The following is an 18,357-nucleotide window of genomic DNA, read 5'->3' on the forward strand; positions in this document are numbered from 1 at the left end:
TTGAATCAAAATATGCAAACAATTTGTCTCTATCACCTACTGTTCTTGAGATATACATCAACCATTTACATATGTTTAATAATGTATCAAGGAAAACAACTAACAGACAGAAGATTCACTAGAGCATTGGTTGCTGCATGGAGTATTAATGAACATGGCTTTGACTAACATTGTTATAAGTGCACCCCATGGCACATATAGGATATGTTTGCTACAGAGTCACACGCGTAGCAGAACATATCTGGTGAATGTATACAACTTCTGGAGGCCATTATCTCCACTGTCACTGACAACAAAAAGGAAGCAAATGAAAATATTCGGATATGCATGAAAAATAACGAAAAACTATAAAAAACTCTCGATGAACGCTGTTCCATTAAAATTAAAACTTTGTCAGAGCAAAAGGTTTTTCAGATTTGAAATCAGCAAGGAAAACTGCACCGGAAACAGTAAACATCATGTCAGATGTCTAGCCCTTGTAAATAAGTGTAATGGGTTGCAGACGAATGACGTCTGGTGATGCAGGAAATATTAGATTAGGAAATAAAGGGTTAAAGGAAGTAGGTTCATATTGTTACTTGGGTATTAAAATAACTAATGATAGAAGAAGTAAGATAACGTATAAAAATAGCTCAAGCAAGGAAGGAATTTTTCAGGGGAAAAAATGCTTAATTCGAATATTGATGTAGTAATTAGAAACATGTTTTTGAAAATTTTCGTCCGGAGCGTGACATTTTATGCAAATGAATCATGGACTTAATGGATCAGAAAGAAATAGAATAGAAGCCTTTGAAATGTGGTGTTATAAAAGAATTCTGAAGGCGAGATTGGTAGGTCGAATCACAAATGAAGAAATACGAAATCGAATTTGCAAGAGGAGAACGACTTGGCGAAATTTGACCAGAAGAAGGGACAGAATGATAGGGCACAACTTGTCTTGTTCAGCTAGATTTTGAGGGAAGTTCAGGTTTTAAAAACTGCAGGGGTATGAATATAACAAGCAGATTAGAGTAGATGTAGTAGTCACGTAGAAATGAAAAGGTTAGTACAAGATAGGGTGGTATGGAGGGCTGTATTAAACCAGTCTGTGGACTTATGACCCAAACAACACTGACTGAACCTCAGGGATATGTGCCTTTCCAGAAGTGGAATTCCCGTTTCTAAATGTCCTTGCTTCCTTCTTTTCCTGGTGGCTATAATGTCACACTAATTTGGAGAGGTTCTCGGTGACGATAGAATACGAAAGGACTGGGATGGGGAAGGTAGCTACCACAGTCTATTATAAGGTACACTCCTGGCTTTCGCCTGATATGGAAAGAGGAAACTACGATATACCATTCTGAAGGCTTCGATGGTATTGTTCGAACCCATCATATCATGAATGCCAAACGTACCACGCAGAAATATCCCTCGACTTCTTCCACCTCCTGAGAGGGGATCGAACTTGGTCCGGATGAAGCGAGTACGCCTTCACTGCCTGAGCCATGCAGCCCCTTGATGACACGCGGCAAGTAGTGAACCTCTATGTTAGGGGCAATGATTCTATGACTATGAAACCTCTCTGTTCAGTCCTCAGCCCGAAGGCTGGTTGGATCCTCAACAGCTCCGCCATTAGCTGTCATAGATAACCTAAGAATCACTGAAGAGTTGTACTTGGGAAATGAGGAGTAAGATGTTTCGCGTTGCTTTCCTCACTGAGCCAGAACTTGCCATTACATATCATTCTGCCTACCCCACTGAAATGCATTCTCGAACCGACCCTATGAGTGACATTTTCAGACCATTCATAGCAGGGACTGGCTGCATAAGGAATGGCATTACGAGCATTGCTCATACCTCAGTCACTTTCATCTCGTCAAAGCCAAGGATACTGAGACAGATCAGTGAAAGTAACAAAAATGTTCTAGCCCATTCCAGAAGACAATAGTACACTGTAAGTCTCGCCAGCAAAGGCATCTATGAAACATATGCTCCTAAAACAGTTCAGAATTCATCTTCAGCGAAACATCTCCGTGCGTCAGAAAGCCTATAGATGAGCATTTTTCTTCATCGTACTTTCATTAAAGGCATGTTTAAGACCTTTCATGTTGATTTTATCCAGCAAGAATTGTAGATTGAGTTAAGAATAACAAATGTACAGAAGCTCTGCTAGGAATTCTGCTAGTATCACTTAATGGAACCTGAGAAGCTAAGTGGGCTCTCCTTAATGCCCTGCCCCACAATACCGCACAATATGGGCTCAGATGAAGGTTTACCTTGCTAGGAACAAAGGAGCCATTAACGTGTGGGATGGAGAAACCTAGATAGTTGAAATTCAAGAAGATAATTGTCATAAGTAAAACGGAACATGATCTTCGCACAAGAAGGATATCCCACACGCTTGTTTTTGTAAGATCTGATGAGTGGCGGGTACAGAACTCCAACAAGTCTACTTACCAATAGTGTAGCCGCTTTTTATGAGCGGTGAATTCCTACCACATATCAGTTTTATTTTTCACATGATTTCCGCGTTGTTTAACGGAACTAAAACACTTTATCGGATGGAAACACACCTCTGAAATAAATAAATAAATAAGTAAATAAATAAATAAATAAATAAATAAATAAATAAATAAATAAATAAATAAATAAATAAATAAATAAATAAATAAATAAATAAATAAATAAATAAATAAATAATCTGCCTTTAGGACTCTCGCGAAGTGACAAATTTCCCATCAATTATTTACCTAGCTTTTACTTAAAAGTTTTCAAAGAACTTAGAAATTTATCGAACATTTTCCATGATACATTTCTCCAACCCCTTACTCGTCGTCCTATAAAAGAATATTGGTTATAATTTGTTCTCTAGAATTCTAACTTTATCTTCATATTACGATATTTCCTACTTTTAAGAGCTCCACCCAGGCTTATCCGTCTACTAATGTCATTCAACGCAGTCTCTTCACTAACAACTCGAAATATACCACTAGTCAAGAGTATCGTCTCCTTACTTCCAAGTCTTCGCAGCCAAAACTTTAAAACATTTTCGTAACGCTATTCCTTTGTCTGAAATGAACCAGAACATATCGTGCTGCTTTCCTTTGGATCTTTTCCTGTTCTCGTATCAAGTAGTCCCGGTTTGCGTCCCGTACACTGGAACCATACTCTGTTTGGGGTCTTACCAAAGACTTAAACACTCTCTCCTATACATCCTTACTACAACCCCTAAATACGTGAAGTGAATGAAGGTAATTCCTTATACCAACGCCTAGAGTACTTATAGTCCTCCCCATAAGGCACTATCACCCCGTTAACACAGTAATTAAAATGAGAGGACTTCTCCTCTTGGTGAAATATATAAATTGACTTTTCATCCCATTTACCATCATACCATTGTCCATTGCACATCTCGAAACATCGTCTAGGTCCCGCTGCAGCCGTTCACAATCCTGCAACTCATGTACATTTCTATACAGTATGGCATGATCCGCAAATACCCTTATCTGTGACTCCAGCCTTTTACTCATATCATTTATATGCACTGACTGACAGAGCAAATGCAACACCAAGAAGGAGTGGTCAGAACTGTATGCCAATTGCAGGGTAGACTGACGTCACTGAGGTATGCTCATGATGTGAAATGCGCCGCTGTGCTACGCACGTAGCGAACGATAAATGGGACACGGCGTTGGCGAATGGCCCACTTCGTACCGTGATTTCTCAGCCGACAGTCATTGTAGAACGTGTTGTCGTGTGCCACAGGACACGTGTATAGCTAAGAATGCCAGGCCGCCGTCAACGGAGGCATTTCCAGCAGACAGACGACTTTACGAGGGGTATGGTGATCGGGCTGAGAAGGGCAGGTTGGTCGCTTCGTCAAATCGCAGCCGATACCCATAGGGATGTGTCCACGGTGCAGCGCCTGTGGCGAAGATGGTTGGCGCAGGGACATGTGGCACGTGCGAGGGGTCCAGGCGCAGCCCGAGTGACGTCAGCACGCGAGGATCGGCGCATCCGCCGCCAAGCGGTGGCAGCCCCGCACGCCACGTCAACCGCCATTCTTCAGCATGTGCAAGACACCCTGGCTGTTCCAATATCGACCAGAACAATTTCCCGTCGATTGGTTGAAGGAGGCCTGCACTCCTGGCGTCCGCTCAGAAGACTACCATTGACTCCACAGCATAGACGTGCACGCCTGGCATGGTGCCGGGCTAGAGCGACTTGGATGAGTGAATGGCGGAACGTCGTGTTCTCCGATGAGTCACGCTTCTGTTCTGTCAGTGATAGTCACCGCAGACGAGTGTGGCGTCGGCGTGGAGAAAGGTCAAATCCGGCAGTAACTGTGGAGCGCCCTACCGCTAGACAACGCGGCATCATGGTTTGGGGCGCTATTGCGTATGATTCCACGTCACCTCTAGTGCGTATTCAAGGCACGTTAAATGCCCACCGCTACGTGCAGCATGTGCTGCGGCCGGTGGCACTCCCGTACCTTCAGGGGCTGCCCAATGCTCTGTTTCAGCAGGATAATGCCCGCCCACACGCTGCTCGCATCTCCCAACAGGCTCTACGAGGTGTACAGATGCTTCCGTGGCCAGCGTACTCTCCGGATCTCTCACCAATCGAACACGTGTGGGATCTCATTGGACGCCGTTTGCAAACTCTGCCCCAGCCTCGTACGGACGACCAACTGTGGCAAATGGTTGACAGAGAATGGAGAACCATCCCTCAGGACACCATCCGCACTCTTATTGACTCTGTACCTCGACGTGTTTCTGCGTGCATCGCCGCTCGCGGTGGTCCTACATCCTACTGAGTCGATGCCGTGCGCATTGTGTAACCTGCATATCGGTTTGAAATAAACATCAATTATTCGTCCGTGCCGTCTCTGTTTTTTCCCCAACTTTCATCCCTTTCGAACCACTCCTTCTTGGTGTTGCATTTGCTCTGTCAGTCAGTGTATATAATAAAAGGAAATATAAAGGACCAACTATGCTTCCCTGCGAGAACCCGTCTCAGTCATTACAAGGTCAGGTACCACTACTCTGATTCTCTGAGTTCTATTTTCTATAAATGTATTCACCAATTCAAACGCACCTTTGTATAGTCCAATAGCCCTCATTGCCGTCAGCAAGCTCATATGTTCTCTCCCATTAAATGCCTTGGATACGTGAGTAGCGATACAGTCCATTTGATTTCCTGTATCTAAAATATCTACCATATCTTGATGAAATCATATAAGTTGAGCCTCACTGGGATAATTTTTCCTGAACTCGAACTGCCGCCTATTAAACCAGTTAGTAATTTCGTAAACGTGTCTGTTATAATCGGAAGTAATCATTTCCCAGAGCATACAAATAACACATGCCAAGCTGACTGGCCTGTAATCATCCGCTACAGGTTTATTATCCTTTCCCTTGTAGTCTGGGACTACTACTTCAACTCTCCATTCATTTGGTATTGCTCCTTCATGCAAACAGTAAATAATATCACGTCGAGCTCGATAGGTGCAGTCGCTTAAGTGAGGCCCGTATCCAGTATTCGGGAGATAGTAAGTTCTAACCCCACTGTCGCAGCCCTGAAGATGGTTTTTCGTGGTTTTCCATTTTCATACCAAACAAATGCTGGGGCTCTATCTTAATTAAGGCTACGGCCGCTTCCTTCCCACTCCTAGCCCTTTCCTGCACCATCGTCGCCAGAAGACCTATCTGTGTCGGTGCGACGTAAAGCAACTAGCGAATATCACGTCGAAGTGTCAGGTTCCTGGAGCACAAAATCAGATACATAGCCGTAAAGTTGATCTCCGTGGTTTCTCATTTTCACACCAAGCAAATCCCGGGATTGTACCTTAATTAAGGCCATGGCGACTTCCTTCACACTCCTAGCCTTTTCATACCCACCATCGCTGAAAGACCTACTTGTGCCTGTGCGCGACGTAAAGGAAAAGAGCAAAAAGAAACAACAAAAAAAAAACAGAAGAACTAATACTGTATGTACAGAATGAGTAGCAGCGAATTTTGTATCATGTAACTGTCAACTTGCATCTGGCAGATAGTGGTTTTGAACCCTACTGCCGGGAGCCCTGAATATAGTTTATCGCGGTTTCCCATTTTCGCAGAAGGCAAATGCTGTGACTGAACCTTAATTAATGCCGCGGTCACTTCCTTCCCACTAACAGCCCATTTCCATCCCATCGCCACAATATCTACCTGTATCGATGCGACGTAAAGCAAATTAAAAAACTGAGCTAATCTTGAGGGTGGAACAGCCAGCGACTTGGAGATAGTTCACTGATGAGTAAATCGGTGGGTGGATGAACATTTTGACGCTGAACGTTCTACTTACATGCACGTGTATGGATTGTACCTGCATACTGCACATTCAGGAAGTTTATAATATAGATGTCTGCAGCATCATAACATGCAAAGTGTGTTGTGCTTTTCCAGGCTCTTGACAATAACTAATAGTGTCTGACGTGAGTGTACATGCTGGCCGCCTTTCTTCACAAGTCGTTCCCGCGCCTGCGCAAGAGATGTCAACAGTCGTCAGCTAGAGGTAATGACTGATCAGAAGAAGAATAAACAAATAAGATAACGATTGACTCTACGCATGTGTTGGGACTTGCAAACCAAATGTCGCAGGGGTAGAGAAAAAACAGAGTTGGTTGAAGAAGATAAGAAATATCAAGAGTTTACAATTTCAAAAGTCCAGAGCACTACAATTGTATTAAAAAATTGAGGTAAGGTAAGGGTTATTATGCCCCAAGGCAGGTACGAACCTCCGCAGAGGTGTTCCTGAGCCGGAGTTTACGTGCGGTAGGGTGGCCAGTTCCTCTCCGCACCTCCATTCCCTTACCCCCCACCAACAGCGCGTGGCAACCCATCCAACTACTGACCACACCCAATGTTGCTTAACTTCGGAGATCTCACGGGATCCGGTGTTTCAACACGGCTACGGCCGTTGGCTATAATCGCAGGTAATATTCCATTATTTTAAGTGACAAAAAATAATTTCTGGACAGAAATTAAATTTAAAATTTATATTCGCAGATATATTTTACAATTTAAGACCTCTTTATATATGGTGACGGTTCTACTTTGACTGAAGTCACGTACAAAATGGCTAGGAAAACCAACTGCATTTCATTTTAAGGCTGGAAACTTCACCTCTCATGCTCGATACCAGATATAAACTTGCTTGCTTCAGGAATAGAAATAAAACGTAGAAAATCTGTGAATTTCATTCTCATAATTATTGTTCTTGTGAACTGATTAGGCCGGTCGGATAGATCCCCTAATACGGGCAGCAATCTGTTTGATATTCCCTCACAGTAAAACAGCAACCATGCATTGATGAATGAAGAAATGATACACAGAAAAAAATTAACATTGAAAACCGAGCAGTGAAGACAAATTCGTCAACACTGGTTGATGAGTACATTCTGCCTAAGGAATGGGTAAACCTATACAGGGATTACAAGATGACACAGAGTAATAAAAAGCAACGTTCCGTTGATATTATAATGACTCCTAAATCAAATTAGGCTGCGAAATTTCTTTCTCTACTACACGAAACCAGACCCCGTGGTTTCTTTAGCAACAAGATGTATTTTAATAAAAATGCATTAATGAAATTGATGTAGTTTTTGAAATGATTTTCAGGTCCGCAAGAAAAGGCTTAATGGACGCACGATGAAAACCTCTGGAGAAATTGAAGTTGAAGATTCTGTCATTAATATGTGAAGGAATTGTCAAGCTAAGCTACGGGCTCCATACTGACACTTCCTCGCTCTCCATCCGACAGCCGCAGGCGATGGATGGTGGAAGAAACATGTAACCAAGTAATTTGTATCTCTACAAAATGAAATGGCGTATGGCTTGTAGTGCTGGGAGTGTCCGAGGATAAGTTTGGCTCTCCAAATGCAGGTCTTTTGATTCGACGCCCGTAGGTGACCTGTCCGTCGTGATATTGAAATGATGATGAAGACGTCACACACACCCAGTCCCCGTGCCATCAGAATTAACCAATAAGGTTAAAATTCCCGCCTCCGCCGGCAATCAAACCCGGACACCTTTGACCAAAGGCCAGCACACTTACCATTTAACCATAAAGCCGGGCTGTACCTCTACAGTACTCATGTGACTCCATCTTCTTGATCTCTTGAAGTTCGAATTCTACTGTTTCTAATGCTGTAGTATAGAACCTGAATTAAATATCACTCTAATTGGTGGTGGTGATTATTGTTTCAAGAGGAAGTACAACTGGGCCACCATTCTCTATTAAAGATAATCATTGGTAACAAATGGAAGGGATCCGACACTTTGAAGAATGAAACTATAATCGAAAGAAAGACGAGTGGCGTGAGTCCATAAGCCTGTTTTCAGTAATTTGACCAGGTCAGGAATGGAATGAATGCAGCCCCTATCTAGTGGCGAGAAAGTGAATTGTGCCGGCTGCCGAAGCTTGACACACTCCTGTGGGACGATGATTAATGTTGACAGATTAAATGAAATTATATTGGAGTGTGTTGTTGGAATGCAAGATGACAGGAAAAACTGGAGTACACGAAGAAAAACCTGCCTTGTCCGACCATCGGGGTCAAAAAAACAAGAATTGACCAATTGTACAAGGAAGGTCGGATAAGATAGATGAAGGTGGAGAGACAGGCACAGTTGAATAAAACAATGCCAGGACTCCGCCAACGTCCCCGTGGTCGCCAACCCACGCTCCCAAGTTGAGAGCACCTTGCGCACCTGTTATTAGCCCCTCACGTCCCCACCCACAGCGGGAATATTTCAGTCTACGACACCAAGGCCGTGATGAAGAGATAGCATCTCTGCCTCTTATCTCGGTTCGAATCATGACTGGTATAGTCATTTTACGAGTGTGCTATTTATTGCTGAAGCTATGAGGTCAGTTTGGTTGCCAATCTTTTTCGGATATTAACGCAGAAACCGAAAATAAGCGCCTATATAGGGTCCAGTTGATTTGTTGTTGTTCTTTTCCAAGCAAGACAGCCAATTCAATCTGAGCTGAGGTCGATGGTACTTCAAATAGAGGTAGGCAAGTTACTCCACAATACCGGTCGTTACCGCAACTGAGACGAGGGGGGCAAGGTTGCCAGTATCGATAATGACATTATCGAAACCGCCAGAACGAACGAGGCCGATGCTCGCTTATTAATGTTTGCTGACTGACTGGTTGAAAGCTACAAGCACATGAAAGTTCTCACTATTGCTTTTCTTGGTAGTAAAATCCGAGTGACGTGACAGTATACCACGCAGCGAAAACCTTACAACTACGTGTCTTATGATTTCTTTTTCTTGAATGAATTGCAGCCATGGAAAAATTCCTCACATGACAGATATACGACTACCTGATGCATATCGAAACCTTATAGATCTTTGGGTCAGCGGATATAATTGGGGATGAGGACCAGTACCTCGCCCAGGTGCCCTCACCTACTATGCTGAATAGATGTGTCGTGAGGCGATGGCATTATTGGAAGGAATAAACGAGGAAGAAAGAAGGAAGCCGTCGTGGCCTTAAATTAGGTGCTATCGCGGCATTTGCCTGGAGGAAAACATAATCTTTATCATCAAAATCATCATCAGTATTACCGCTATCATGTATCATGTAACAATTATAGCATACAAACAGATAGTCTGAGTCATCTGGGATATGTATTTGGGGGACAAATTTATATTGGAAAAGACTTTTCTTTGCAGCTATTACATCCATATCCCTTCTTGGAAGAAACACTTCTTGTACATTTAAAGCACATTTCAAGAAATTCTTTTTTTTTCTTCCTCGCATAACCACTCGTGGACACTAGAGAGTTCTCGACCTCTGAATACTTAGCTTGGGATGTCGGCTCGATCGGAGTGCTGATATCTCTCTTCATGTTCTTATTTTCCTTAATTTGTTCAGTACTTTGATTTTAAACTTCCTTCTCTTCTCTTTCCTGTTTTTGTTTTTCTTTTTGTTTCAATATGTCCTCCATATTTACCCTTTTCTCGTGCAGGTCTTTCCACTTTCTTGAGTTTAAAACAAATGGGACTCGTTCCACTTGACACTTCCCTTTCTTGTTGGGTGTTTCTGGCCTCAGAATCACTTTGTTTATACTTTTGGTTGGAGTTTTACTTATATCTTCTTTACCGTTTCTTCCTGATGAACTGCAGGTAGCTTCTTCTCTAGAAGCATGCTGAGGATTTGAAATGTGCAGATTTTTTTTATCAGAAAGGGGCCCATTGGCATCAGGTGTGATTTCAGTAACTTTCTGTTCCTCTTGCTAGTTTTCATTTTGATAAAATTGCCATAGCCGGTATAGAACAAAGAATTATTCTCCATGTGAATTTTCTGTCACATGATGCATAGCCTCAAACTTATTTATTCCCTCTTCTCCAACAAATAGAAGAAAAGTGCCGTTTGGAAAGGCTGGAAATATGACTTTCTTGCTATCGCCGCTGTTACAACTAATATTGCGGTTAGAAATATTCCTGCCCAAGCACTTTGAGAAATCAATACTGTTGGGATTATAGAGGGTGCAATCCGGTGTTTTCAAGGTCCGTTTTTCAAGAATTTCGTTCAAGTTTGGTGCGAAGTTATCTTTAGTTATACCTTTTCCTCCGTTGTTTGCTTACCATGTGAATATAGCATTCATTCATTCATTTTGAGAAATTTGAAGGCAGAAGCATCAGCAGGCTGTAATATTGATGTAGAATTGCGATACAAAGATGTCAGAATAGTTCTTAGTTAGTTACACAGCTCACTCAAGTATTACGTTAAATGGGTTTTATGTCCATCAACAAACAAAATTACTGGCAGTTGGATGTTATTACCTTGGAGGTATGGATGAAAAGCTTTAGCTATGAATAGATTTCGTGCATCCATTGTCGCTTCTCCCGATGCCCCATCTTTCAGGAACCTTGCTAGTAACATTGGTAGGAATTCCATGAAAAGGGTAAGTTATCATTGGAGGGCACATCTTTACATCTGCTGAGTATGTGCACATGACTGTCATTGTAGATTTGGCTGGACCTTCCTCCAATTCGTAGACAATTTTACACCCCGTGGTTGCAAATACATTATCTTTCTTAGGGCATAGAATAAAATTTGTTTCATCGCCATTGAAAACACGGCTTGGACATGACAGTACATTAAATATATTTTCCTCCTTAAGGAGATCTTTGTGGACGCAGATCATCCTCTAACGTTTTGTTCACTTTCAGAAGCACTTGCAGCAGTTACATCCTCGGGTGTTCTTTCAGAAATTTCCGGATGCCGTTTTACTGTAGAAAGGCAGAATACCATTCATTACCAGGAATGTTATCTTTAAAAGGATTCGGGCGTTTATTCTTCTGAAGAAATTCCCGCACGCTTGCCTGAATATCCTGTTTTAGCCGTGGGAATCCCTTGCGAGCATATTCAAATATCCGCCTAAAAATAAGGATGCTTGTTGCTTGTTGTTTAAAGGGGCCTAACATCGAAGGTCATCGGCCCGTAAATAAGGGTGCTTTCCTCCTCTTTGCACAATATAGACGCTGGCCCTTGGGATGCTTTGGTATATTTATTACTCAACCGGAATTGTAATGTTTATCTGGGAATCCCGTAGAGTCTGCACGCTGCTTTAAATGAGATGCCTTTCTTCAATTCTTGAAGTGCTTTCTGAAGGCTTTCTTCATTGTATGAACCTTTTCGCCTAAGGACCATATTTCATTCGATTTGCTTCTATTTTTAAGACTATAATGAAGAAAGAAATGCAAAAAATCAAGGTTAAAATCAATACAAATAAATTGGTTAATAATTTTCCAGTTATTTTAACATAATTTTCTAGTTATTGGCACTGTGCCATTTACTGGTTAGAGTTGATTTTTGAAATTGATGCTCTTAAAAGTATATTTATTTCTCTTTTTAACAAGATAAAAATGAATTTCACTCTGAAAATGAATCAATGCAAAATGCCAGTTGTTGGCACCAGGCTCCAATTATTTCAATTACAGGGTTTGATGAATCCAGCTATTGGCACAGCTTAAAATTCCACATGTTTGAGGTTAGAATTTTTTAATTTATTCCAATAACTTGATATAGACTGTATTTCATATCCAGTTTTCTACAATTTTGAAATAAGAAATATTCACATATTTAACGCACTTATTATACGGCGGTATTTATAAACTTACCTGTTAGAAAAACTTTTCTTGCACAGGGAACTTCGCCACATTCAATTTGATTTCAGCTAATCGCCAAATCAATTCCCAGAAGGCGTTGAAACAAATGAAGCGCAACAAGTGAAAACTAAGCTCTTCATCTGCTTCTAAAATAGTACTACCAACTTAAAATGTTCTTATTATAAAAACGTTAATGGGACGGTGCCAATTAGTGGGGAAATACCAAAAATAGGGTCGTTTACCATTTATTCTTTTATTATTTATTTGTTTTCTGCCACTCTCATTTCATTTGACCAGCAATTCCTGGGAAATTCAAATTCAAAAATGATCGTATGTTGGAGTCAATAAGCGTAGGATTAAGGGTATCGAAAGTGGAAAATTACTCAGGGTCTATGAAAATACCACGAACGAAATAGTTAGTTCTGTACAGAATAATAAGATGACGCCGCTTTGATAAAAATATCCCCCTATATGTCGCTCAGTCATTGCCATTCATCAGTACTTCACATGACACCTTTCATGATCATATCGACCATCTTTACTCTAATCTCCCTATTTTATAATAATTATGTATCTCAATTGTGACCATCCATAAATACTTCGCATCAAAGCCTAACGGTTGGTAGGTATTATCGCTTCACATTTTATACCACTAATTTCGTGACGTAAATTTTCAGATAAACCCCCTCATCACCCACAGCTCTAACACAAATTTAGGTCAAAATAGGTGTGTTTCAAATCGAATCGACTTTAAACATATTACATTATTATAAACCTCTGTTAGGTATATTATAGCACTGCAAAGAACTTCATAACAGTCCATTTAACTTTTTCTTACCTAACCACGCCAGATGCTTCTAAAGACAGAAAATCACCAGTGAAATGGACTATGAAATTTGCCAAGACAAGTTGCTTTACCGACACAGATAGGTTTTATGGAGACGGTGGGACAGGAAAGCGCTAGAAGTGGGAAGGAAGCGGTCGTGGATTTTATTAAGGTACAGGCCCAACATCTTTCTGGTGTAATAATTGGAAACCATTGAAAACCATTTTCAGGGTGCCAACAGTGGTGTTCGAATCCACTAACTCACGAAAACTGGATTGTAACCGCACTTAAGCGACTGTAGCTATAAATCTGGGTAAATGGGCCAAGAGGAAGAGGACGAGATCATTTTTCATGAAAATAATTAGAACTGATCCGATTAATTTGATAATCAACACCGTATTGAGCTATAAATCCTTCCTCATTTCCCCTGGACAGAAATGTTATTAAAACAAGAAGACTCCTTCTCCCTAATTGCAATGAAACATAAACAGGCTTCAGAGAGTCCTGTGTACTGTAGTAATTTATGACTGCCCGTACGGTATAATTGGGAAAGAGAATTAATTAAAATCACCTTAACTCTTTATTTATAAGGATCAGAAGAATTATTGAGTTCAGTTCTGATAGTCAACGTTTCTCGATGGTCACAAACAACGTTTCCACATTAAGAGCCTGATCTTGCTAACTTGTAAGGTTAAAATCCCCGACCCGGCCGGGAATCGAACCCGGGACCCTCTGAACCGAAGGCCAGTACGCTGACCATTCAGCCAACGAGTCGGACACTTGTAATAATGGAATGGCCATAGTTTTAAAGCGAAATATATTAAAATGATCGTGCACTCTTAAATCTAATGAGAGGAAGAAAGGAAATGGAGCACACATATAGCAATGGAAGAGAAGGATGGGTCATGACTGCGGTCACATTGAAACACTACCTGGGATCTCTAAGACTAATATCATTGGAAATGACGAAGGGGGCCGGATGAGACTGAAGCGAGTAAGGAGGCTGGTACAGGTTGTTGTAGTTTATGTCATCGGCCTATAGACTGGTTTTATGCAGCCCACCATGTCACCCTATCATGTGACAATCCTGTTTATTTGTACATAACTACTACATACTTCACCTACAGTAATATGTTTTTCATATTCTTGAAATTAATACAATATTATCATTCTTACCACCTGCTGCCATTTCTTGATGGATACAGTACTTTTGTATCCACCTCTCGCCACAGGCCAGAGTATAAAGTGTAGCTTCCACCGAAGTCCCAGTCTCATCCATGGCTGTGACAGTACGGAAGCTGCTGGGGTATGGGTGGTGCTGAGTAATTGCATTCAGAGCACGACTAGTGCATCTGAGTGTTATGAAAGGTGCTGCTCATATGACCAGTCGTGCTGCAATAGTACTTTCTGACCCAGTGAGGAAAGCAATGGCAAAATACCTCACTCCTCGTCTTGCCTAGTACGCCTCATTTTGGTGCTGCCATTGGTTTTTGCGGTTTCCTTATAACAGCATAATCTTTGTTGGTGCTATTTGAGGATCCAACCAGCCTCTAGGCTGATGACTTAACAAACAGACCGCCGACATTTCACTCAAAAATAACTGAGCAAGGCCTGGGTTTCCTGTCATTCTACCTCTATTTCATTCTCCACTCAACAATTCGATTTAGTATGTCGTGATGAGTGTTTCGATCAATATTCTTATATACATATTCTTACAATTCCCTCTTTTCTGAGTTAGTTATTGTCCGCGTTTTACTTCACTACAATCTTATCTGTAATTCCTATATCAATAATCGAAGTGAGTATTTCTTTTTTCTTTTGGAAGGGCTCCAGCTCTATTGCTTGTGCTTGTCCACCTTAATTCTACCATCGATAATTGTCCTACTACACAAGTATCATTTGCTAATCTAATATTTCCTGCATGACCAGAATTCGTTCGTCTGAGCTCCATTATAATTGTTTTAGACTTATTTTCCTCTTTTACTCCTTCTCCAAGATTGTGTCCACACCTTTCAGTAATTTCTCCAGAACAATATTATCCGCATATCCCTGAGATTTGATTTCCTCTCCTTGGATTGTGATTCCCTCTCAAAATTCCTATTTGATTTCCTTTATTGGCATTTCTGTATACTGTAGCAACGGAAAGGAATACTACAGACTTGCCTCACTCCTTTCTGTATTTCTGCTTCTTTTTCGTAGCCCACGCTTGTTATCACTTTTACACAGATTGTAGATAATTCTTCTTTATAGGTATCTGAACCGAATACCCCTTCAGAATCTTAAATAACATTAATCAACATTTTCGAATGCCTTCTCTATATCTACGAAAGCCGTGTACTTGCGCTTGTTGTTTCTTAATTCGATCGTTTAAGATCAGACGTAAAGTCAGGATTATTGCACTTCTTACTACAATATTTCTGAAGCTAAACTGATCTCTTCCCAACTCAGCTTCAAACTGTTTTACCATTCTTGTGTTAATAATACGTATTAAAATTTTTCAAGCATAACATATTAAAATAATGGTGCGGTAGTTTTCAGATGTGCCAGCATCTGCTTTCTTGGGAACAGGTATAACAACTTTCTGTATAAAATAATTTGGCACGTCTCCTGGGACATTCATCTCACACACTAAATGAAATAATCTATCAATGCAGTTTTCCCCTAAGTATCCCTGTAATTCTGAGGGTATGTAATCAATTCCAGGTGTCTTTCCCCAATTTAGGTCTCTGAATGCTCTGTGGAAATCTGATTCCAAAATTGGGTCTCTGTTTTCATCAGCATTAACAGCCTCTTCTTGTTCCAGAACCTTATAATCAAATTATTTCCATTAATACAATTGTTGAGCATGTTACCGACATATTTATGCCTGGTATCCTGTTCGTAGATGTGTTTTAGATCTGAATTCTAAAATGTGAACACCTAGTTTTCTCTCCTCTGAAGGTTTCCTTGATTTTCTTAAACTCAGCATCTACCTTTCAAAAACCATACAATCTTCAGCAACCTTGCACTTCTTTTTCAGATATTCTTCCTAAGCTGTCCTGCACTTTCTATCTACTTCATTCTTTAATCACCTGTATCCTTTTCTTCCCTCATCATTTTTTTGCATTCTTGCAGTTAGGTTTAGTATTTCCTGACATTTCCTCTGATTCATACTTGATATTACCTTTCCTCCTATCATTTCTTAAACAGCCCTTCTGATCTCATTCTTTACTACTGTCCACTCTTCATGTATTGTGTTTCCTTCAGCCTTTTCATTTAGTCCTTGTGAAACGTGTTCCTTGGAGACGACCCTCACTCTTTTCCCTTCAATTTGTCTAGAGTACATCTACTTGCACTCCTTCCATTCTTCAGTTTCTTCAACTGCAAACAACATATCATGACAGACAAATTGTGGTAAGGGACCACGTCTGCAACTTGCAATAATTGCGAACCGTCCAATGGTACTGTTCAATGGCTGAAACGGAACTTCAGTATTTTGAAGAGAACAATTATCTAGTATTGATTGCTCTGGTGCTAGAGTGTGGTGGCAGTGCTGCACTGAAACAACTTTCTTTCAAAAAATAAATAAATAATTTTATTTGAATGGAAGTTGAGAAAAATGTCTAAAATGAAAGAAATAATTTACTAGCTTTACATAGAATTGGAGTTAATGATTTGTGTGTGTGAGACCCTACTAGATAGAAATTCACGAGTCACTAGTGTTTAAAATTTCCATATTGATATTGCTGCCTTAGTCAGTGCTCACTGGTAACACAGGCACACAAAGTAACATAAATCAGTCAACAGCTTCCAAAGAATGAGAGGCAAACGCTGGATGGTTCCATAATATTATCATTCCTAATATACACATAAGTATTGTTATGTGCCAGCCCTTTGGTAGCCCTCTTCGTTACTGCCTGGAAGGGTCTAGTGAGTCAGACGAACGAGAAGCTCCCAGCCGGCCTGGAGGGGTGGGCCGGCCTTTTCGTGTAATGTTCTCTTCGGCTGGTTTCCCCGCGAATCACTGGGAGATGCAATGAGAATGTCCGTCTATAGCCACTTCGCGAATATTCTGGTACACACCACCCGAGCAATAAAAAGGAGGCTAGCCGCGTACAGTCGGTCAGTGTTGGACTCTGTAGTGGAGTCAGTGCAGGACTCGGTTCGGTGGCTGGGTCGAGGGTGGCAGCGGTGTTGGCTGTCGCCAGTTGTTGTTGTTGTTGTTGCGTCGGAGTGTCGAGTTAGTGGTTGGACTGAAGGCGGCGCATGGAACGGAAGACTGTTTACCTGGGAGTAATGTATGTGTTTATATATTTCTGTGTCCGACTCGTTGGCTGAATGGTCAGCGTACTGGCCTTCGGTTCAGAGGGTCCCGGGTTCGATTCCCGGCCGGGTCGGGGATTTTAACCGTCATTGGTTAATTCCAATGGCCCGGGGGCTGGGTGTTTGTGCTGTCCCCAACATCCCTGCAACTCACACACCACACATAACACTATCCTCCACCACAATAACACGCAGTTACCTAAACATGGCAGATGCCGCCCATCCTCATCGGAGGGTCTGCCTTACAAGGGCTGCACTCGGCTAGAAATAGCCACACGAAATTAATTATATATTTCTGTGGATTAAGAATCGTCGTAGAGTCAGTGACTGGAGCAGCTATCATGAGTGTAATTAGAACACTTTTAATGGTCGTTTTTGTGAGGAGTACTGTCCTGCTTTGAGCACTGTTCCTGTTCAGTTGTTCACTGTGTTTGACTGTGTGAATAACTGGTCTGTCTCTTCAGTCGAACCAAGGAACAGTCATCGTGTGTTGCGTGGCGTGTAGCCCTATGTTTAAACCTAGCTGTTTGCACACAGTTGCTATGTGGGGTGATAGTGAATAGAATTATGTTCCTCTTAGGTAATTTCAACGTGCCGGAAGCCACTGTTGTGCGTAATAATGCGGACTTGTCAACAGACAGCAATAGGGAACATGCATGATCCGGCGTTTTAATTAAAAATATCCTAATCTGATTCAAAATTTCATGCAGAATTCAAAAATGTGATCAGAATGTACAAATAATAACTCCAAACATGATAAAAATCTAAATCAATGCACGGAACTGTCACGCGACGCAAGTACGCGATCTCATTGGTCTGACATCATCGTACAGGTTGACTGAATTAGCAGACGAAATAACACATAGTGTGCTGTGAGAAGCAGGATACACTTCGCGTATTTCTACTTTATGTTAGTGTCTGGTATAGTTAAATTCAAGGTCTATACATTGAATAATAATCTGAGTGGTATATTTTAGACTTTAAATGAATCCTGCGCAGACAATGAGGCAGAAAACTTATAAATGGTGTAGAGTTCCGATGTGCAATAGCACATCGCATACCATCCCAAACAAATTGTTT

The 18,357-nt window shown here is 41.2% G+C and overlaps 1 pseudogene; it reads right to left on the reverse strand.

The window, feature by feature from the left end:
• Window positions 1-11,691, reverse strand: part of LOC136877828 (uncharacterized) — a 151,958-nt pseudogene extending 140,267 nt beyond the window's left edge.
• Window positions 11,692-18,357: the final 6,666 nt, after the last annotated feature.

The sequence above is a fragment of the Anabrus simplex genome, chromosome 7, assembly GCF_040414725.1.
Source record: "Anabrus simplex isolate iqAnaSimp1 chromosome 7, ASM4041472v1, whole genome shotgun sequence".
NCBI classification, from domain to species: Eukaryota; Metazoa; Arthropoda; class Insecta; order Orthoptera; family Tettigoniidae; genus Anabrus; species Anabrus simplex.